The following is a 24,355-nucleotide window of genomic DNA, read 5'->3' on the forward strand; positions in this document are numbered from 1 at the left end:
GAGTCTCAAATACCGGAGTATGTCTATTATTACACACTATCTAGAATATATTATTTAGCTTTTAAAAATTTACATAATTAAAAGAGTTCATTTTTCACTTTATTGGAAGTTATCTACAGGCTATAGCTTACCAGAATAGCATGTTTTCTAATAAAGATAAATTTTCAGTTGAAACTCAAGTGAAAATGTCAAAAGAAAAGCTCAAGTGAAAGAGTTACAGACATATTGTGATGGTTTTGACTTTTATAGAAGAAAATGTATTTTGGACTCTTAAGACTTGTTTTTAAAATCTGGGTGTGAAGGGTCCCAGCCATAGGAAAATTAGTCAAAGGACAGGCTATTAGGGAAGCAGGACCCTGGCAAGGACAGTAGAATCCAGGTGCCAAAAAGGGCAAACCGCCCAGGGCAGAGGGCAGGGACTTACAGTCCTGGAGCCTCAGCCGTGGGACACATCACTGCCTGTTTCAGTTTGCTAAAGCTGCAAGAACGCAATATAGCAGAAGTGGGTTGCTTTTACAATGGGGATTTATTAGATCACAAATTTCTAGTTCTAAGGCCATGAAAATGTCCCAGTTAAGGCATCAACAGGACGATACATTCTCTGAAGAAAGGCTGATGACATCTGGGGTTCTTCTTTCACATGGGAAGGCACATCACCAGGGTCCACTGGTCCTCTCCTGGGTTTAGCTGCTGGTTTCAATGGCTTTCTCTCACAGCCCCTATGGGACCCTTCTTAGCATCTCCAGAGTGTTTCACTCTAAGCTTTCTGGACTTTTACTATCTTTTATACTTTTCATATAGGTCTCCAGTAAAGGTTTGAGACCCACTTTGAATGGGCTGGGTCATATCTCAATGGAAATAGGCTAACCAAAATGTCCCACACACAATAGGTCTGCACCCACAAAATTGAATTAAAAGAACATGGTCTTTTCTGGGCTGCATAACACATTCAAACCAGCACACCAACCTCCTCTCTCTCAGGGTTCAGAACCCCTGCAGAGATGCTGTTAGCAGATGGAGCCTCTTCCCAGAGACTGGCTATTACTAGTCCACAAAGGGCCACGTGGTAATGTTGCACGCATCTGCCTCCCAGGCCAGTGAGTGGGAAACTCAGCCACAGGAGCAGAATTTTAAATCTGAGTGCTTCACTCTAGGTTCTCCCTATGATTACTTAACTGGAGCTAATTTCTTTTCCAGCCCAGATAATTTGCCAGGGCCTGTTCTGTCCTAGCCCCCAAACTCATGTCAATAGCAAGCCTTCTTTATTATAGAGGTTTGACGTAGTTCCTGGGTTTGGAGAGCCAACCCTCCATAATGCCCCTTTGGAACATCTGTATTATTGCCCCCAAAGCCCCATCCCAGACAAGCCTCGTGCATCCTGAAGAAGACACGGATAGAAAGTAGAAAGCTATCCTTCTCCATAAGGGCATCCCACCAGTCTGTTCATTGACTTCTTCCAAAGTGCTGTCAAGGATACGGATCATTTCATCTGGAAAATGGTCAGAAGGGAGAACAGGATCTTCATCCAGTGTCCAGGACTATCGGGGTTGTCCATGAGCCCTCGGCTGGAGTTCCTGAGAATCTGCTGCCTGCTGCTTCACCAACACCAACGTTCCCGTCGCCCCTGGCTGTCCCCACCTCCATTACTGCCCACAGGGTCCTTCTGGCATCCAGGCCCTACCTTCCCCATCAAGAGAAGACAGAATAAGGCTGGTCTTCTCGTGGGGTCTACCACACACACCTCTCCTCGTCATCTTCGACTCCTGTACGTCATCTTTTCCCTTCTCTACCCATGAAGGGAACCTTAGCCAGAGTCACATCTAAAAATACGATTTATTTAGCATAACCAGATATGGTGAGAGCATTTCTATGTACTATTTAATGATAATCCTCCCATATAGATAGAATCATTATCCATATTTTACAGATGAGGAAACTGAGGCACAGAGACATCAACTAACTTTCCCAAAGCTCGGAGCCAAGAACTGGCAGGCCCAGGTTTGTCTGAGTCTAAAGCCTCTTGACCATGAGCAATGCTCTCTTCCTGGTTAAGAAGAGCTCTAAGATACAGAGTGTGATTGTTAACCCTGGAGACAGGTTAGCTGTGTGACCCCGAAGAGCTATTTAACCCTCTCTGTGGCTCAGCTTTTTCATCTGTAAAATAGTGATCATAATAGCTGCATCACAGGATGCTATGAGGATTAAATGAGGACAGATAATGCTTGGCTCATAGATAGCACTAAGTAAATGTTCGTTATTATGATCCTATTTCCAAGGGCTGTCACATCTGTATCCTATTTCATCCCTACATGGCAGATCAGGATTGTTCTCATTTTACATTGCATCCCTGGAGGTTAATTAATTGCCTTAGGTTCCACAGCCAGTGGGAAAGCCTGGCCAGAGCCAGACTTCAATCCCACCCCTCCCCTCCTCTCACTTCTCACCTATGTGAGTCCAGTGAGAGAGGTGTCCCACCCTGCGTTAGACACATCTTAAGATCTAACCGCAACCCCCAGGGAAGCCTCGTTGTATAATATCTGCTCAATTGGACTCCTTCCCTCTGCCTTCTGAAGTAGCCCTTCTCAGTCCTTGGACAAATCTCTGAGTACCCTCTTAGACTCGTTAGCCCCAAGTCTGAAACACCAGTCAGTATAAAAGCAGGGGAAATCTTTAAAAAATCTCTTAGCAGCACTATTTCAATAAACCACGGCCAAGAATTCCAAATCATTGGGTGGTTATAAGGCAAGTCTTAAGTTAGAAATGAACAGCCCACAGTTCTGTGAATCAGCCAATTCAGTACAGGGATTGATGTATAATCTATTAAACCACTTGGGGCCTCCTTTCTCAAAGAGAATAGGCCAATGTTGGTAGCCAGGCCAAGGCAAGGCAGGAAAGGTGCTGACAGAGCAGGAAATGATATTATAAAATCCACGGTATAGACTTTTCAGTATGTCTAATTGCATATCTTTCCATCATGACAATTTGTTCATTCGATAATCAAAGGTGATCTAATTTTTATGCCTTCGTAAAGACTTTCATGTAAGTAATTTTAAGCATTACAGAGAAAAAAATCATGATCACATTATCTGTCCACACTTATGCCTTGGAAAAAAGTCAAAACTATAGACCTCCTTTCTCAATCAAAATGATGCTTCTTGGAGAAAGACAGAGACTTTTGAGGCTGAGGTGAACGACTGAGGTTAGGGTTGGAGAAATCAGGTATATAATCTCAAGGATACTTGGAGCAGTGTTGACTTCATTTCTTATTTACTTCTATCTGTCTATATCTACTTCACCTTTATTTATGTATTTTATCCCATTTGGGCCCCTATTAGTTTCTAATAAATGTATATTCTTCCCTTCATTAGACCAGTTTGAGGTTGGATGTTTTGGGTTGAATTGTGATCACCACCCCCCATTCCAATAAAAAAGATACATGGAAGTGCTAAAACCCCTAAAACCTCAGAAACGTGGCCTTATTTAGAAATAGAGCCTTTGTAGATGGAATTAGTCAAGTTTAAATGAAGTCATAGTGGAGTAAGGTGGGCCCTTAATCTAGTATGACTGGGTCCGTATAAAAAAAGGGAGAAGAGACATAGACCGACACAGAGGAGAAGGCTGTGTGAAGGAGGAGGCAGATGCCTCTGCAAGCAGGAAGCACCAGGGACTGCCAGCACCCAGCCAAAAGCAGCTGGAAGGGGCGAGGAAGGATACTTCCCTACAGGTTTCAGAGGAAGTGTGGCCTGCCACACCTTGACTCTGGGCTTCTAGCCTCCAGAACTGTGAGACAATAAATTCCTGTTGTTTTAAGCCTCCCGCTTTGCGGTACTATTCTACACGTCCTAGACAACAGGCACACGGGACTGGGTGTTCTTTACCCTTTTTCAGCCCTGGTAGTGCCTGACATAGAACCACGCATGCAGTCAGCGCTTAAAAAATGCTCCCGGAACGAAGGAAAAAAGCTTTCTGTTGAGTGAAAACTCTGTGAAATACCTTCCATCACGCTATTCCTTCTCAACAGCTGTTCTTCATTGTTTTCTTCCTCAACGTTCAGGGAGCCTCTGAGAGGACTGAGGAATTTGGGAGAAAAGAGCCAGAACCAAACTTGGCTCTCTTTTTTTTAACCCCACATCAAGGCTTTATTTTATTCTGCGTCCAGAGGACTCACAATTTCTTTCCCACAATTGAGGGAAACCTGCCCCGCAGCAGTAGCTGTGGCAGCTCCGCCTTTGAGGGCGGGGTTCTGCGGGCTGTGACGGAAGAGGGGCGGGGACTAGCGCGCGGGCACGCGCAGGGCGGGGGCTCAGCGCAAGGGGGCGGGGGGGGGGGTGGCGCCCCGAACCCCAGAATGCAGAGGGCAGCCCCCCGTGCAGAACCAACCCTGCTATTTTGAGAAATGCTCTCCAGCCTCCTCACCCCACACCTCAAGCCAGTCCTCCAGCGCTTGCTGCTTGATGTTTTAGAGATGAATTTTTCACATCCATCCCTAAACCGGCTGGATCCCTTTCATCCACTTCTAAGGAGATAGCCTAGATCCGTCCACTTCTGTGCGTCTGGCAGCTAGGCCACCCTGCAGGCCAGTGTCAAAGCCTCTGATTCTTCTCCACCCTTCTAACCACACCTGCCTCCAACCTACTTTCCACACAACAGTAACCAACCTACCCCCAGGTCAGAATTTTCCAATGACTTCTCTTTACACTTGAATAAAAATGCCAAGTTCCTTCCTATGGCTGTATGACCCGCCCTCACCTTCTTTCCGTGTCCTTCCTCCCAGCCTCCCTGGCCTCCTCGGTATTTATTGAAAAGGGCATGCAATAAATGTTGTTTAACTACGCATTTTGGTTAATGGCATCATTAACATCCCATCAGCCTATAACTTTAGAGCCACTGTTGCTACCTGCTCCCCCGTGCCCCCCTCTTTCACTATCGTCCCTTCAGTCCCCCCAATGCCAGTGCTTCTCATCACCTCCGCTGTCACCTTCTGGCTGCCCCTCCCAGCTCCACGCAGCCCTTACATGCCACCAAAGACCTCTCTGCAAAGCCTGCTCACGGTCTACTTGAAAATCTTCACTGGTTTTCCCCAATCTGGCCCCATAGTTTTATTTTCATAATGTCTTACAGTTTGTTCAGATACGTTAATTTAACCCCCGTGGTATTTTGAGTCAGAAGTTTCTTTCCCAATTTTACAGTAAGGTGTTGTTTTGGTTTGCTAAAGCTGTCCGAATGCAATATCCTAGAAATGGATTGGCTTTTACAAAGTGGATTTAGAAGATTACAAGTTTACGGTTCTAACGCCATAACGATGCCCAAATTAAAGCATCACTCAAGAAAGGCCGATCACATGTGGGGTTTCTCTGTCACATGGGAAGGCATATGGCAATGTCTGCTGGCCCTTCTCTCTTGGGCTGGTCTCAAACGATTCTCTCAACTTTTGGCATCTCCTGGGGCATGTTCCTTCTGCATTTCCAAACGTCTGTATCTGAGCTTTCTCCAAAATGTTTCCCTCTTTAAGGACTCCACTAAGCAGATTAAGGCCCACCTTGAGTGGGTGGGACCACACCTCCATGGAAAGAACCTAATCAAAGGTCCCACCAACAATAGGTCTGCCCCCACAGGATTGGATTAGAAGAGCATGGCTTTTCTGGCGTACGTAACAGTTTCAAACCAGCATAGGGTACTAGTTCAGGGTTCCTTATTCTTCAGAGATCTGAATTCTTGTCCAAGCTCCATCACATATTAGCTGTTCTATTTTGGGTCTTTGAGTTTTAGTTTCTTTATGTGATGGTTAGGTTTATGTAGATGAACAAAATATGGCATGTACATTGTGGTATATATATAGTGGAATATTATTTAGCCATAAAAAGGAATGACATTTTGATGCACGCTGCAACATGAATGAAACTTGAAAATATTATTCTGAGTGAGATAAGCAAGACACATAATGGCAAATATTGTATGATGTCACTTATAAGAGATAGCAACAGGCAGAGGCAGAAAATAGATTAGCGGTTACCCAGGATGGAGGTCAGGATGAAAGACACAGTTTTTATTAGGCGGTATAGAGAGTAAGCAAAAATTAATTTAAAAAAGTTTATGTATTCAAGGAGAAAAATAATAATCCAGTGTTCTTTCCACTTTGAATAAGCCACACTGGAGTCAAATGAGGTGCACAGAAGCATGTCATTTGGAGCTGGAGCTTACACTGTGGAGCCACTGCACCAGGAGGGAGAAAACAGTTTCTAAGAAAAGAATTGCTGTGTGCACACTCAACTCGTATCAGATCAGCCTCTGGACTGATCAATGCTATCAGGAAAATGAATACTTAAGGCCTGCAGAAGAGAGGCTTTCTCAACCTAGGGCCCAGTCTTAAAACAAAACTAAAAACAAACAAATTCAACTTGAGTAGACTATGTTCTCAAGGGCAAAAATTACTTTATTCACGTTTTTTCTTGCCAATGCTGCGCATGGTACCTGGCACACAGAAAGAGCTCAAATGTCTGCTGAATAATTACAATGATAGCATGCTTGTGCAAAATATAAAAACCTCTCTTTAATTGCTGAAGAGGACCACAGAAATTTGCATAAAGACTCTGGCATATGTCCAGAGTATCTGCTTTTTCTGAGTGGCGCTGAAGTATAATAATTAAGAATTGTGGTCTCAAAGCACAGATTTCCACTAAAAGCCTTTTCAAGGCAATTTAGGCTTTTTCAACATTCTGTGCAAAATCCTTGCAGCCTCTGCCCACTCCCTAGTTCCAAAGCCATACCTGCACTTGTACGTGTTTGTTACAGCAGCACCCAACACCCAGGGCCCCAAATCTACACTATTTATCCGTTGGTGCGTAACAACATTATTGTAAACAAACTATTTAAACTCAAAAACATTTATTATCTTACAGTTTCTGTGAACCAGGCATCTGGGTGTGTCCTCCTGGGTGTCTCTGACCCAGGGTTTCTCATGAGACTGCAATCAAGATAGCGGCTGGACCACTTTACATTTCCACCCACAATGACTGAGTGTTCCCGTTTGACCGCATCCTCTCCAGCACTGGTTATTTTTCATTTTTTTAAAAATAGTTGCCATTCTAGTGGGTGTGAAATAGTGTCTTGCTGTGGGTTTGATTTGCATTTCCACGGCTAATGATGTTAAACATCTTTTTATGTATTTTTTTATCCATTTGTCTACTTTGTATTAATGTCTAGTCATGTCTTTTGCCCATTTTTTAATTGAGTTGCTTGTCTTTTTTGTGTTAAGTTGTGAGATTTCTTTATAATTTCTGGGTATTAAACCTTTTTTCAGATATATCATTTCAAAATATTTTTTCCCATTCTGTAGGTTGCTTTTAAACTTTCATGATGAAATCCTTTGATGTACAATAGTTTTTCCTAATTTTGATGAAGTCCTATTTATCTATTTTTTCCTTTGTTGCTCTTGCTTTTGTTGTAAAGTCTAAGAAACCATTGCCTGACACTAGGCCCTGAAGATGCTTCCCTATGTTTTTCTTCTAGGAATTTTATAGTCCTGTTTTTTATCTTTAGGTTTCTGGTCCATTGTGAATTAATTTTTGTGCAGGGTGTGAGATAGGGGTCACTCTTTATTCTTTTGCAAACAGATATCTAGTTTTCCCAGTACCATTTGTTGAAGAGATTATTCTTTCCCTTGTCAAAAATCAATTGGCCATAGATGGGAGGGTCTAATTCTCAACTCTTAATTCAATTCTGTTGGTCTTTAAACGTGTCCTTGGGCCAGTAGCATGCTATTTTTACTACTGTAACTTTGTAAAAGTTTTAAACTGGGAAGTGTGAGTCTTCTATCTTCTTTCTTTTTTTTTAAAGATGTTTTTGGCTATTCAGGGCCCCTTGTCCTTCCTTATAAATTTGATGATTGGCTTTTCCATTTCTGCAATGAAGGCTGTCAGAATTTTGATCAAGATTGCATTGAATCTATAAATCACTTTGGGTAGAACTGACATCTTGACATCAGTCTTCTAAACAATGAGCATGGAATAGCCTTCCATTTATTTAAGTCTTTGAATTCTTTGAGCAATATTTTGTATTCTTTCACGTTAAATGTTGTATGTGCTTGGTTAAATTTATTCCTAGATATTTGATCCGTTTGGTTGCTTTGGTAAATGGAAATTATTTTCTTAATTTTTCTCTTCAGATTGCTCATTACGAGTATATAGAACAGAACTAATTTTTGCATGTTGATCTTGAACCCTAGCACTTTGATAAATTTGTTTTTAGTTTAGGAGCTTTGTTACAGATTTTTCAGGATTTTCTATATATAGGAGCATGTCATTTGTACATGGGGAAGTTTTACTTCTTCTTTTCCAATTTGGATGCCTTTTATTTCTTTTTCTTGCCTAGTTGCTCTGACTAGAACTTCCAGTAAACTGTTGAATAACAGTGGTGGCAGTGTCCATGTCTTATTCCTGATCTTGGAAGGTTTTCATTCTTTCACTATTCTGTATGATGTTAGCAGTGGGTGTTTCATCTCTATCATATTGTGAAAGTTTCCTTCTATTCCCAGCTTTATAAGTGTTTTTGTCAAGCAGGGGTGCTGGATTTTGTTACATGCCTCTTCTGCGTCAATTGAGAAGATCATGTGAGTTTTTCCTCTTCATTCTGTTAATGTGGTATGTTACATTAATTGATTTCCTGACATTGAACCACCCTTGATAAATCCCTTTTGATCATGGTGTATAATTCTTTTAATGTGCTGTTGGGTTTGGTTTGCTGGTATTATGTTGAAGACTCTTGTATCTATATTCATAAGAGACATTGGTCTGTAATTTTCTTTTCTAGTGGTATCTTTATCTGGCTTTGGTATTAGGGTGATGTTGGCCTCATACAATGAGTCAGGGGGTGTTCCCTCCATCTAAATTTTTTGGAAGAGTTTGAGCAGAATGAGTGTTCATTCTTTTTGGAATGTTTGCTGAAAGTTTACCAGTGAAGCCATCTGGACCTGGACTTTTCTTTGTTGGAGGTTTTTGATTATGATTTGATCTCTTTACCTGTTATTGGTCTGTTGAAGTCTTCCATTTCTTCTTGAATTTGTTTATGTAATTTGTGTATTTTTAGGAATTTAATTATTTAAGTCCATATAAGATTATCTATTCGTTGGGATATACTTGTTCATAGTATTCTTGTATAATGCCTTTTATTTCTGTGGAGTTGTTAGTAATGTCCTCCCTTTCATTTCTGATTTTAGTTACTTGCAATCTCTCACTTTTTCTCTTCATCAGTCTAACTAAGGGTTTGTCGATTTTATTGACCATTTCTAAGATCTACCTTTGGGTTTTATTGATTCTCTCTATTGTTTTGTTTATTCTCTATTTCGTTCATTTCCACTCTAAGTTATTTTCTTTCTTCTGCTCACTTTGAGTTTAGTTGCTCTTCTTTTTCAAGATCCTTCAATTGTGAGGCTAATTCTCTGATTGGTGATCTTTCTTCTTTTTTAATGTAAGTACTTAGAGCTATGTATTTTCCTCTCAGCACTGCCTTTGCTGCATTGCATAAATTATGGTATGTTGTGTTCTCATTTTATTTAACCCAAGATATTTCATAATTTCCCTTGCCATTTCCTCTTTGACCCATTGGTTGTTTAAAAGGGCTTTGTTTGGGGAGAAGAAGCTCTGTGATTCACGCGTGCACCTGCACAAGGCAAGAGTGCCATGGAGGACTTAGCTTGGACCCCAGCCTCAGTCTCTATTCAGAGACCCCTACCGCACTGAGCAGCAGTCGCTGCTGAACAAAGCACAGATTAGAAAGGCAGTGGGAGATCTACCGGCAAATCGCAAGTCCAGGAAAAATGCTGAGTTGCTATTGAATGAGAAAGAAAATTTCTTAATGGTGGTACAATAGAAAATTCCAAGTAAGGGAATGAGGATCAGATTGTCTTTGTGTTTTGGCATTCGGTCAGATTTAGCAGAACTCTGTTTATTTACTATGGATGAACCCATTTTAACTCCTGAAAATAAGGAATATTCTATAGGAGTCTTTTGAACAAGCATAAAATCAAAACCGTTTCTCAGATTCTCCCCCTTTGAAATTTGAAAAAAGGAGTTTAAACCTTATGAAGCCAAACTCTGTCTCTTGAGTAGTTTTGACTTTTTTCTTACTGATGCAAGAATTTGGCCACTTTTACCTTCCATTGTAGGGAAGGATTTCTTTCTCAGAAAGAAAGTTACAATATCTATATGCTTTCTGGCCAAGGATTTATCAGAAAAGATCAATGAATCTATAGGTAGAACTGTCTATAGGTAGAGAATTTAAACATCTCTAAAAGCAGTTCCTGTAATACACTACACATAAGTCACGCTGGAAAGAAGTTGCAGAAGATCCTTTAAACTCTCACTGCTGTTGCAGAAGGGTTTTCAGAAAAATTGCCTGAGAGTGGGAGAGTGCAAAACTCTTATACCTGAAAACGAAGAAATAGGTTGTTCTCCAATCTTTTCTTCATTTAAGGGAAGAAAAAAAGATGAAAAAAAAAAAAAAACAGAAAGAGAACAGCACAAATTAAAAAAGGAGAAGTGAAGAAAAAGGGAAATGTGAGAAGCTAGAAAAAGAAAAAGACACATCCTTACTAAAGGTCAGACGCCTCCTGAACTCAGTGGTCTCCAGGGAAGGGCTCTGGCTCCCCAGAGGGGAACCCCTGGGATGTGAGAAGCAGGAGCCAGGCAGAGTGAAAGGCCTGTTTACAGTGGAGGATGGATCTAAGGATGAGATTCCACTCCTGGTACCAGGACGTAACACCTGCTAAAGAAATCACAGAGATGCAAAAATGTGCCACAGTAAAGACATCTCAGAAAAAGAGTCCTGGTTCCAACATATCTCTGGTGAAGAGGAGAAGGGCCCCTTCTCCTCTTCAAAGACACTGGAACTGCAGAGCCCGAGACCCCAGGTAAAGGCTTAGGAAAGAAGTCACGAATCAAAGAAAAGATAGAGAAAGAAATCAACTCTTCACTGGGAAAAAAAGACCTAAGACAGTTTCCAAAACACCAGAGGCCAAGTTCTTTGCTACTCCTGGTACATGGAATAGAAAAGCTCCTCAGATCCCTAAGCAATGCCCCCACCACCACCAAAAAAACCAAAGTGCCCCAGTCAATCTAAAATCAGTGACTTGAACAGAGGGAAGCATCGGGGCGACCCAAAGAGCTTTTTTTTAAAATACCCAAAACCTGGCCCCTGTTGCACCCTTCTCCAGGAGGAAGGCATGGACTTAATATTCCTAAGAATCTCCACAGGTAGTTCTGATGTATGTTCCTAAATGTAGGAACCAGTGCTATGAAGTAAAATCTATTTTTTTCAATTGCTCTTCTGTGAGTTTGCTAACATAGTGGGAAAATGCAAGAAAGAAAAAAAGTACATCCTTTCATTTCCACATATTTGTGAGTTTTCCAGTTCAACATCTGGAAATGATGGTGAACTGGATTTCTAGCTTCATTCCATTGTGATCAGAGAAGACTCATTGTATTAGTTCAATGTTTTTAATTTACTGAGACTTGTTTTGTGACATGAACATATGGTCTATCCTGAAGAACAATCCATGTGCACTAGAGAAGAATGTCATTTCTGTGGTTGAGTGAAGTGTTGTATATATGTCTGTTAGGAAATAGTCTGCTGGTTGCTCAGCAACTTAAGTATAAAATTATAGTATGAACTGACAATCCCACTTCTAGGTATATACCCAAAAGAATTGAAATCAGGGACTCAGAATGATATTTGCACACCAAGGTTCATAGTGACATTATTCACTAATTGCCGGAATATGGAAGCAACCCAAGTGTCCATCAACAAATGAATGGATAAACAATATTCGGTATATACAATGGAATATTATTTTGCAATGAAAAGCAATGAAGTTCTTAGATATGCAACAACAGGGATGAACCTTGAAGACATTATGCTGAATGAAATAAAGCAGACACAAATGACAAATATTACTTGACCTCACTGATATGAAAACATTAGAATAAGCAAATCTGTAGAGTCAGAAACTATAATGCATGTTTCCAGGGGCCGGAGTGGGGGTAGTGAACGGGGGGTCAATGCATAATCGGTGCAGAATTTCTGTTTGGGGTGATGGAAAAGTCTAGGTAATGTACGGTGGTGATGGCAGCACAACATGCTGACAGTAACACCACTGAATCATATATCTTAGTGAGGTTAAAAAGGGACATTTTAGCTGGTATATATGTTACCAGAATAAAAAGAAAAAGAAAACACCCCACTGTACAGCACAAACGGTGAGCCCTAATGTAAACTAAGGACTATAGTTAATAGTACAATTATATATTTAATTGTACAACTATAATAATATTCTCTCATAAGGTGGAGCAAAGGTGCCACACATGCAAAATGTTGATAATGGGAGCAGGTGCATGGCAACTAAAAACGGAAAAAAAAGATGTTGGCTGGAGCTCATCATCTCAAAAGCTCAGGCTTGCCTGGGGGACCTGCTCCCTAGCCCTGTCACATGGCAACAGCATCAGCTCCTTGTCACCTGGGCCACTCCTTAGAGCATCTTGGTCACTTGCTTCTATCAAAGCAAGAAAGTGAGAGAGCAAGAAAGGGTACCCAAGACTGAAGCGCCAGCCCTTTTGTAGCCTAACCTTGGAAGAGACATCTCATCACTTTTGCCATATTCTATTCATTGGAAGTGAGCACTGGGTCCAGCCCACACTCCCAGGAAGAGAATTAAATGAGGGTATGGACACCAAAAGCGCCAGGGCATTGGGGGCCATCACAGAAGCTGCCGACCACACAGATCTGCCTTCCTTTCATTCCTTCCTTCAACATCACCCCTTGCTTCCTTCCAGCATTTACTGTGTCTCGCATGGCCCAGGGGTTATACCAAGCACTGGGAATGCAAAGCCTAAAGACTCTGAGACTCACAGCCTAATGGAGAAGAATGGTCCAATAAAATAAGCGTTTCCTAAAATGCAGTCTCTTACTATTTTGTCCATATGCATGGATTTACTAAACCTTTTCTTATTCAAAGTATTCTTGCCCAACCCCTACCCAATTCACTTTGAAATATGGCCTCATCTCAAACCAGTGGTTCTTAATCTGGGCCATTAGACTCATCTGAGGCCACTTAAGCTGCAGGTGGAGAAGATGTGCTCAGCGTCAGGCAGGTGTCCCAGCGGCCTCACAACTGCTGTACCGCCCTTTCAGGCCCAGCCCAAGGCGTCGCCAGGGAGGGCGGTATGCGCTCACCACTCTCTTATCCGCAGAAAAGACTCCAAGCTCCGTCCTGCCTCCAGATCCCTGCATTTTCCTCTAGCCCGCCCCCACCCTTACCCGTCCTGAGTATTCACCAACCAGGGGGCAAAGGGCGGCTCTGATCTCTTTCACACACAAAAAGAAATGTCCCGTTTGCGTCCCATAACAGAGCCTTATAGTGGGCACTTGTGACACCTAGTGGTAGAAAAGGGAAAGTGCAGTCACTGCTTTCAGAAAGAGGGAAAGGCTGCAGTGTCTCTCACCCATGTCCTGGAGGCTCCACTTGCAACGCAGTGTCTACAACGGCAAAAGCAACACACACACACACACACACACACACACACACACACACACACATACCAATAAAACACTCATACCTCTCATCTCTTGCTCTGAGCCGTTTTATTCACATCTAAGACAAGTAGCGATCGGTACCTCCACTGGTACAAAAACAGCTCATTCGAGTGCCCCTGACATATCTGCATCTTGCTCCTGGTTTTTGGAGCCTGGGATTGCTGATGACCCCAGGACATGGAGACAACCCCCACTCCTGCCTGCCCACCACCTGCACTGTGATTTAAAACCTCAACCCGTGAGCATCGCCATATCACAGGTTCTGGGCTGGGACTGTGTGGGCCTGGGGACAAAAATGCACCAGCAACCCACTGCCTCCAGGTCACCTGTCTAGATTTTTGGATTCTGCCAGGTAAGAGGTTAAGAGCGTTCATTCATTAAAAAAATATTTATTGAGCACCTACTGTTTGCCCAGCTCCATTCTAGGCAGTGAATGTAAGGCTCTGCTCTCAGGGAGTCTGCATTCGCAGCCACTGACCAGCACATTCTGTCTCTACTTAGACTTTGTTGGAATGGAAAGAAACCTTAGTAATTAACCAACCCTCTTGTTCTACCAGTGAAGTTACTCAGACCCATGGAGGTTATATGCCTGGCCTAAGACTAGAACCCAGTGTCCCATCTGAAAATAACAGTCAAAATGCTCACAGCTATGGATAGAAAGTTGTTTGTCTGGATGGATTTGGGGAAAATTAATGACCTAACTAAAGAATATACTTTAATAAGTTAATTTTTAAGTAAATAGTATCTCAGAACATAGATGAATGAAGTAGGTAAACAGAAGCAACTTCACTTTTGGTGATAAAATCAGAGTACTCTCAGGGACCCACAGGCTCCTTATGATCTGCCCCTGCCCTGCCCCAACCGTGAGTGTGGGCAGGGCTGATGCAGGATCATCATATATGTGTGGGGGAGGGGGCAGAGCTGCAGGGTAGAGTGAAGGGCTGCAGGAGGTGCAAGGAGCTTCTCAACAACCCCCCACCCCGCCACCAGGTACCACCGACTGGCCAGGAGGACTCGTCTGCATCCCTCGGGCGGGAACAGCCCTACGCTGGCATAGCAAAAGTAAGATTGCTTTGAAATCCCATATTTTATTCTAAAAACATATAAATCTTGCATCCTTATGCCCTAATATATTGCTTGTTTTAACATAAAATGATATTTTACCTGAATCTCTGAGTAATATCACCTATCCAGAAGGATACACCAACTTTATGCAGAGCTCCTTACCCAGCACCCCCAGGCCTGGTGGTCCCCAGTTTGAGGGGCTCAGTGACTATGGGGACGAGAAGGGGGTCAGGCAGACCTGGCTGCGATCTCAGCTCCCCTGTTTCCTGCCTGTGTGATGTTGGCAGACCGACTTCCTGCGCTTAATTGCAGTTTTCTTATCTGTCCAAGCAGCACAAAGCTCTGGGCTTTGCAGAGAGCCAGAAACACTGAAAACATTACCGCTGTGATCACCGCGGTTTAGAAGTGACAAAGTATTTTCCATGGGTCACCTTATTTTGGTAGGACACCTTGATGAAGCGAGAAGAGAACAGGCTTTGGAAGCTAGTGAGGTTTGACTTATGCTCCAGCTCTGCCACGGATGTCGTGGGCAAGTGGTTTAACCTTTGTGAGCGTCTGCAGCCTCATCTGTGAAAGAGGCGTGAAAATCACATGGACACTGCGGGTCGCTGTGCATAAACATAAAGCATCGATGAGGTGTGCGGCTCCTGTAAGGGGTGTGCTGTATTGACTAGAAGCAGCCATGCTCGGGGGTAAGGTCCCTGACACTGCGGTCAGACTGGCTCAGCTCTTACAGGCTGCGTGGCTTGGGCAAGTTATTTAACGTCTCTGTGCCTCGGTTTCTTTATCGGTCAAATAAAGATGAAACTGTAACCCCTCAGAGGGTTGTGGAGATAAAATGAGTTCATATAGCACGTGCTCACAATAATAGCTGACTTTCTGCAGCTCAGTGCCACCTTTGGAAACTTACACCATATTGATTTTCCTTTCTCATAAACCTCTCACATGTCCCTCTCTACTGGCACCTTCGAATTGGCATTGGCATGTGGTGTTCTCTCTCCTATCTTAAAAAACAAACGAAAACCTCCCTTGGCCTTATGCCTCTCTCCAGCATCTCTCTTCCTCCTTACTTTAAAAATCCCTTTCTTTTTTCTGGACTCCTTCCTTCTTAAATGCAGAATGGCTCTCAGCTTCCTTTGCCAAAGCGTCGCCAGGCTGTGAGGAGGTGGGGGGTGGGGGCGGGGTCACATTTTAAAATAGGTGGTCAGGGTCGCCTCACTGAGGAGGGAAGTGGTGCTAAGGAAACCGGCCGTGCAGCCTCCTGTCGGGGGGCCTCCCAGGCCGCGGGAACAGCCTGGGCAAATGCCTGGGGCGCAGAAACAGCGGGGAGCGGTTGAAAACCAGGTCACTGGAGATGTGGAGGCAAAGTGTGCAGGGCCCTGTGGGCTATAGGGAGGACTTTAGCTCTTGCTCCGAGGGAGCCAGGGCAATCGGAGGGTTGCTTTTTTTTTGCATGGGCAGGCATGGTGAACGGAACCCAGGTCTCCAGTATGGCAGACAAGAACTCTGCCACGGAGCTACCGTTTCCCCATTGGAGGGTTTTGAGCAGAGGCTACTCATGCCCTGACTTGTGTCCTGAGAGGTCACTCTGACTGCCGAGTGGGCAGTAGAGATGATGGTGGGATGGCCCGGGGCGACCGTGGTGGTGGGAGGAGTGAAGCTGTGGAGTCCAACAGGACACTTGGGAACTTTCCTAAGGTGAGAGCCCAGTAATGAGGGGTCACCTAAGTGACCTCTCCTCCCATGGCTCCAGTTACCGTCTGCTCATCATCAAGTCCAAGCCCGGCACTTCTCTGAGCTCCCTCTCAGTGTTCCATTTGGCTTTCACCTCACACTCGGCATGTCTTGCTCCGACCAAACATGCACACACACACACACACACACACACACACACACACACCCCACCTGCGCAGTTTGGCTTTCACCTCACACTCGGCATGTCTTGCTCCGACCAAACATGCGCGCGCGCGCGCACACACACACACACACACACACACACACACACACACCACCTGCGCAGTTGCTAAGCCAGGCACTTAGAAACTCGTCTTTGATACTTCCCTCTGCTTCACCTCCCCCTTCATTTCGTTCCATGTCTTGGAGTCACCCAATTCTCTCCACATTTTCTCTAAGTCACTATTACGTTTGCATTAGACTCCCAACTGGCCTCCCAATGTCCACTCTTGTGCCTCCCACCCCCACCCCTTTTCTAAACTGCAGCCAAAGAAAATTTTTTAAAATGCAGATCTCATCAGTTCACACTCCTACTTAAAGTCTTTAAATGCCTTCTTATGGCTCTAGTTAAAACCCCCAATCCTTACAAAACCAAATTCCTACCACATCCTGAAGTATCTGACCCCTTCCTACATACCCAGCCTCATCTCATGTCCTCTCCTTCTTTCTCTGCACCCCAGACATATTAACCTTCTTTTATGCCTTTGCATAAGCTTTTCCTTCTGCCTGCAAGTCTCTCTTGTTCCCTCGTTATCTTGTCATTCTCCTCCAGTCTCAGTTTGTGTAGGTTTCTCAGGAAAACCTTTCCTACTCCCTAGATAAGTTTAGAGCTCTTTGTCCACATGCTTATCATACCTTGTGTTCCTCTTTTATGGCATTCTCACAATTGGAATTCATTATTTGTATAAATAGTTGTTCAACGTTCTTCTATCTGTGCATGTTATAAACTCCATACCCTGTACATCTTCTTACCATGGTATCACGGTTGTCAGGGACAAAGTGGATGCAAAGAATGGGCTCAATAAGTGGTACTGCCCTGAGAAATCCCTGCCCTGGATCCTGCTCCAGCCTTCTCCCAGCTCTGCCTCTTCCCTTGGAGAAAGAAGTCCAAGAAGCCAAAGGGAATTGTCCACCTGGATACTGTATCCCGCTTCAACGTGCCTGGAACTCCAGAATGACCTACCAGAAAGGCTGTCTGGGCCTCTTATCCAGCTCTGACCTTGCAAAGGTGGATGATGCATATGGGATGAGGGTCCCTAGGCCTGAGGCATGTCTACAAAGTGACTGAAGGCTGGAGAGGGTGAAGCTGCACATAGAGCCTTGTTCTAGTTTGCTAGCTGCCGGAACGCATTATACCAGAAATGGAATGGCTTTTAAAAAGGGGAATTTAATAAGTTGCTAGTTTATAGTTCTAAGGCTGAGATAATGTCCAAATGAGAGCAAGTTCATAGAAATGGCCAATCAAAGACATCCAGGGAAAGATACTTTGGTTCAAGAAGGCCGGTGAAGTTCAGGGTTTCTCTCTCAAGTAAGAAGGCACATGGCGAACACAGTCAGGGCTTCTCTCTCAGCTGGAAGGGCACATGGTGAACATAGCATCATCTGCTAGCTTTCTCTCCTGTCTTCCTGTTTCAAGAAGCTCCCCAGGAGGTGTTTTCCTTCTTTATCTCCAAAGGTCACTGGTCAATGGCCTCTCTGCTTCTCGTGGCTATGTCATTCTTCTCTGCTCTCTCCGAATCTCTCACTTTCTCCAAACTGTTTCCTCTATTATAGGATGCCAATAAACTAATTAAGACCCACCCAAATGGGTGGAGAGACATCTCCCCTAATCCATCTTAACAACCACTCTTGATTGGGCTACATCTCCAGGGAGATGATCTAATTACAGATTCAAACATACAATATTGAATAGGGATTATTCTGCCTTTACGAAATGGGATTTTGATGAAAATATGGCTTTTCTAGGGTCCATACATCCTTTCAAACCAGCACAAGTCTGGACATGCAAGCTGGAGCCTCCACAGGCCTGTGTGCATGGGTGCAGGGTACAGAACACAGTCTAGGGTGTGATGGGAGGGGGCAGGCCGCGGCTGAGGCCAGGGCCAGCAGTCCTGCACTGCCACATTTGCTCACAGAACACTGAGAGGTCTGGAAACCAGGAATGTTAAATGCAATCCTAGCTTTCCAGTCATCTTGAAATTGAATTTGTCAAGGCAGGATAAAATATCTTATGTAATACTTTGCTACCTTGATTTATAATTGAGACACATGGTATATGGACCTCCATTCGTACTCAAGTCCATAGCCTTGAAAATATTAGGAGCAGGCCTGATAAATATTTGTTGAATGAATAAATGACTGAATAGATTTTGTCCCTGGATCTCAGCATTTACTGGAAAGGTGGCTGGATAAAATCACATATGCGTGGCTCATGCAAACCCAACCCACAGTGGCAAATGTGTTTATTTCAAGTGAAGATCCAGCTGCAAAGTGAATAATCTGGCTATGAAGGGTGAGATACTTTTTCAGGGTAGTTCTAATGTGGATACTGACTTTCTACAATTCAACAACAAATATAGGTAATAATAATAATAGCTAACATGGGTGGGAGCTTATGTTCGTGCACTGTTTTAAGCCCTTTACATGGATTAATTCATTAAATTCTATGAGCTAAGCACTGTTATTATCTCCATGTCACAGATGAGGAGGCTGAGGCTCAGGAAAGTTAAGGCACTTGCCCAAGATCACAGCGAGGGAAGTAGCAAAGCTAGAGTAAGTTCTCAGGCAGCCTATGCTTGTGTGCTGTGCTGTATGTGCAGAAGCTGAAGTTCTTTATGTGGGTCCCCTCATGATCACTCCTGGGGCATCTTGGAGACTGAGCCAGGTATTTTTTTTTGTATGCTGTATGGTAGAAGTCACATTTCATTCTTTTCCCATGTGACTATCCCATTAATGCAGTACCATTTGTTGAAAAAATTTTTTGGTGGGGTGGTGGGGAGAGGAGGAAGGGCACAGGCCAGGAACCAAACCCAGGTCCCCTGCATGGCAGGTGGACTGAACTGAACTACCCTTGCAGCCCCTGAGCCAAGTTCTTTGGGTATAAAGGCTACACTCGGTAAATCTGAATTGCCTATGCAACAGATGAGAAATGATATAGGATTAAATCTGGAGTTGGCAGCAGGATGACATATACCCCTATAGGGATGCATCTCACCCACTTTTTTAGTTTTGTTTTGTTTTTTGATTTTTTTACATGGGCAGGCACCAGGAAACGAACCCGGGTCTCTGGCAGGGCAGGCGGCAACTCTGCCACTGAGCCACCGTGGACAGCCCTTGCCCACTTTTTACATTCAATTTCCTCTTACCGGTTTTTGGGAATTCAGAGATAAGACAAAGAGAATTTTATGTTAAAGAAAGTTATTGGATTCTCATTTACTGATCACAACACCAAAAGGCCTGAATAGGAAAATAAATCACTGCTCCTGAAAGGTGAATTTTTCAACTGCTGCAAACTTTAATTGGTAAGAAAATTCACTCTCTACAAATGCTTTAGTTCCACCTGGGAAAGGGAGGAGCCAGATTCCAAGGCAAAAGGTGGAACCTGTCCTTTGTCTCTTGGGCCAAAGATTCCCCAACAGGAGCTGGAAGAGTCCTCAGGGGAGGTCCAAGTCTAAACAGAGTAGGAGATTGTGGGCGCTAGGGTGCGGGAGCGTGAAGAGGGGAGGTGCTGGGCCTGGACTCAAGAGGATGGAGACCCAGGGTGTTTCTGTCCGCAGCTACCTCTGTGCAGTAGACACGCGTGCTCTCCCCAGCATGCAGGAAGATGGTGCCTTGCCCGAGGTTGGGTTCAATGTCAGATAGATGTGCATTCACCCCCGGGGACACGCAGAAGCCACTGGAGGAAGATGGGGCTGTTTCAGGCACTGTCAATGTTAATCAACAATTTGGATAAAAATGCTTGCATAATAAAAGCTTTCTGTTACCTTGCAGTTATTCTCTGCAGCATTATTCACAATAGTGAAAAAATGGGAAACAATCTAAATGCTCAGTAACATGAGCCTGGTGAAATAAATACAGTCCATTCACAGTGCAGTAGTATGTGATTACTGAAAAGAATGAGCTCTCAGTGAATAAGAACAGAAGTTTTTTTTTAGCACAGATAAGAAATAATCCCTCAGAAAAATGGTTAACATTAAGAAAGGAGGTGGGAGGAGAACAGTGTTAATCATATGCTGCTGTTTTCAAATTCGGGGTTTCAATGGGAAAAGTTGTGATGTCCATCCGTTCCAAAATGAAATAAGCAAATAATTTTTACACATTCAAAACTCAATTGAAAATGAAAAAAAAGATTATATGTGAAAAGCCATTTAAAGTGAATAGTTTGTACATAAAATGTAATGAAAGTTTATTGTATTTATTTTTTCTTCTTTATTAATCATTTTCCTCACAATTAAAAAAATTTATTGGGGGGCTACTGTTACCGAGCACTCAAGTGACACTTGAAGATGAAGACATAGCATATAAAAACATTTTAGGTCAAAATAAAAGTGAAACATGAGAATACCCTAAAACATAGAAATCGAGCAAAAGCAATCAACAGGCTGAAGAGTCATAAGAGAGCTCATTCATTCTCTCTTGTGGCTTTGTACATAAAGCAAAATATCTGGGGCTCAACCAAATGTGACACACAATTCTGATTTGTTCCACATGAGATTCTTCAGCCAGAAACTATTGCATCAAATAAAGCAGTAGAGGAGTTTTTGCCTGAAACCGTAATGTGAAAATAGCACTTCACGTACTATATTTCATCAGAGTTTTTGGGTGAAAAAGTTATCTGACCTGGAAATGAAAGCAAAGAGTTGAAAAGCACGGTGACTTTTCAAAAGTTGTTATGCCTTGACCTGAACAGTTGTTATATGCACCTTATAAACCATTTCTTAGTTTGGGCACTTTTTGCAGAGGGATCAGCTATCCATTGGCGTCTCCTAACACTGACTGGACTGTATGGAATAACGCAAAGATTGGAAGACTTGGAATTCAAAGAGCTAGGCTTAGGTCCTGTTTCTTCTACTTACTTGCTGTGAAGACTTTGGAAAGTTAAGCATTCTCTGTGATCCCATCTCCTTATCTGTAATGTGGGAATTGTTTATAAAACCACCCACAGGATCTCTTGGGTGGATGGATGTGCAAAAAACACTGAGCCCAGTAACTGACATAGAGTGGCACTCAATTAATATCAATTCCCTTTTTCTCTTCCATTTTCACACTGATCTTCCATTTCCAAATTTATAAACCCATATTTCACAGTTGTTATGAGAATAAAATGAGATAAGACATTTTATATTGCTTAGCACAGCTATCATTTGCTAGCAACCATAATTTACTGAAATTATGTAATGCGAAAGTTCCTAACACATGGTAGACGTTTAACACATTAGCTAAAACAAAACAAAACAGAGCAAATAAAAAATGATTGGAAAATGACTAAACTTAAAAAGACAACCCTCTCCCCTTCCAGGCTTACATGGATGTGTCCCAAACCCAAAATGATGGAAATAAACCAGACTCAAAGCTTGGGATATTCCCAATGACTCAAAAAAATAAAAGGTAACACACACCCACAAAAAAAACAGGTTTTGGCATCAGTTTTCCTAAAATATAAATAGCACACAGTTCTCAGAAGAGTAACTTCTAGTGCATAAAGCAATTGCCTACATTCCACGTTTGCCCCACATCAGCGAGGACTTCAAGTTTCCACTCCCGACGGTTATCTCTAGCACAGAATCCAATCTACCCCTTAGGAAATTCGTCTTGTCTTTTCCCTCTGCTTGGCTTCCCTCCCCATTTTCCTACAGCCTGCTTCTGAAGGTCACAGTCATGGGCCTGAAGGAGGGAAACATGGAAATAGGTTCTGACTTTGCCCTGACCCTGCCTCACCATGTGACCTTAAGCAAGCCAATGATTTCTCTGCAACTCTATCTTCATCAGCAAAATAGAGTGAGCGCAGATGTCTGGTCTACCTCTTATTATGTGGTTTCCATGTTTGAGAACCTGATCTAGTGTTGCCTCTTTCCTGAAACCTTTACTGAACACTCCTAGCCCCCACCTGATTAGCCACTCTCTGCTGGGGCTCCCCTCACAGTGTGTTTATGTCTCTATTGACCTACTATGGACACTGAAGGTATGGTGTCATCTCTCCATCTGCCTGCCTGGCTTACAGCCCCTGTAGCATCTGGACAGACTGGTACTCAGAAACATCTGAACACTGAAAAGCCCAGTACTATAAATCAGTGCAAACTTTTTCTGCGAAAGTTCAGACAGCAAATATGTCACGCTTTGAGGGGCTGGCTCAGTTGCTCAAGTCTGCTATTGTAGCATGAAAACAGCCTGTTATGTTTTAGTAAAACTTGATTTATGGATACCGAAGTTTGAATTTCATGTAATTTTTACATATCATGCAATATCATTTTTCTTTTGATTTTTTTTAACCAGTTCAAAATGTAAAAAACATTCTTAGCACATGGGTCATTAAAAAACAAAACAAAACCGGTGGCAGTTTGGCTTGGTCTGCAGGCTGTAGCTGTCGACTGCTGCTCTAAACTAACATTAGATACTGGTTTTTAGGGCTGCTATTGAGAATGGCCAATGCGCTCTTCAGTTTCACAATCCTAGGTACCGTTTTCTGCCAAATGTGTGACCGAAGCCTGTGTCTCTCCACCATCAGCTGGGAAGCTCCTTTCTTTTTCCTGCTGCACTTTCTTCCTGAGAGTCTGACTAGCTGCCTTCCCCTCACTCTATCCCATCACAGAGTCTGTGGACTTTCTACTGCTGAGGTGCCTTTGGCTGGTTTTCACCACACAGGCCAACTGCATGGCAGTGGGTCAACTTTGAGCTCTGTCTCCACAGTATGCGAATTGTGAGAGTCCTGGCATTCTTCAGACGTAGTTAGAATTGGGGTGAAAGGGAGGTCTAACTTACTGCTATCCTTTCTTATCTATTGTGGAAGAGTGAATCATGTACCCAACAAAAGACATGGCCAAGACTTAATCCCTATTCCTGTAAGAGTGGGCCCATTTGTAAATCGGTCCTTTGAGGACGTTATCATCAGTTAAAGTGCAGCCTCCTATGTGAACAGGATCTTCCAAGATCCTATTTAGGTGTGGCAGACTGAAACAGGGTGAGCCTCAACCATATGACTGGGAGCTTCATAAAGAGAGGAAATTCGGAAATAGTCAGTAGAAGCCAGAAGAAGCCAGAGAGGAGAGAGATTGCCATGTGAAGAGCACCATAGACCTGGGGAGAGCATTGCTGACATCTTGATTTTGGACTTCTAACCTTCAAAATCACTAGACTAGAAATGCTTGTTGTTTAAGCCAACCCGTCATGTGGTATCTGTCATATCAGTTCTGACAAACCAAGACGTCCATTATACAGTTAAAATAGAGATTCATAGTTATAATACCTGCCATTGATTTAGTACTTACATGTGCTCAGCACAGTACTAAGGGACTTTGCATGTCTGATCTCACTTTAAAAATGGTTTTAAAGTAGAATTGGTTTCTCCATAACCAAGATTCATATCTCCCTCTTTCAAGACCTGTTTAAGAGAGGAAGTTGAGACAGACAATTTTGGGAAATATAAACTGATTTATTGAGATGGGAGGTATGACTATCATTTATTGAGAGTTTAATTATACCTGGCACTATGCTATGAATTATCCCATTAAATCCTCAAAGCAAATGTAGGGAGGTAGATAATGTAATTATTTGAATGTTACAGTGCAGACTGAGGCTTATGAAGGTTCACTAACTTACAGGAAGTCATTTAGCTAGAATAAGTAGAGTAGCGACCCAGGCAGTCTGATTCCCGAGTCTGCTCCTAACTTCTAGCAATTTCATTTCTCAATCCAGAAATGAGAAGTGCGATTCATCAGTTTTCCACCATCATTTTAAAGTACTTACTAAGTTCTCT

At 43.0% G+C, this 24,355-nt stretch overlaps 1 pseudogene; it reads left to right on the plus strand.

The window, feature by feature from the left end:
• Window positions 1-2,026: 2,026 nt before the first annotated feature.
• On the plus strand, window positions 2,027-10,441 carry LOC143645089 (ribosomal L1 domain-containing protein 1 pseudogene; annotated as a pseudogene).
• Window positions 10,442-24,355: the final 13,914 nt, after the last annotated feature.

This window comes from Tamandua tetradactyla, chromosome 8, assembly GCF_023851605.1.
Source record: "Tamandua tetradactyla isolate mTamTet1 chromosome 8, mTamTet1.pri, whole genome shotgun sequence".
Classification (NCBI taxonomy): Eukaryota; Metazoa; Chordata; class Mammalia; order Pilosa; family Myrmecophagidae; genus Tamandua; species Tamandua tetradactyla.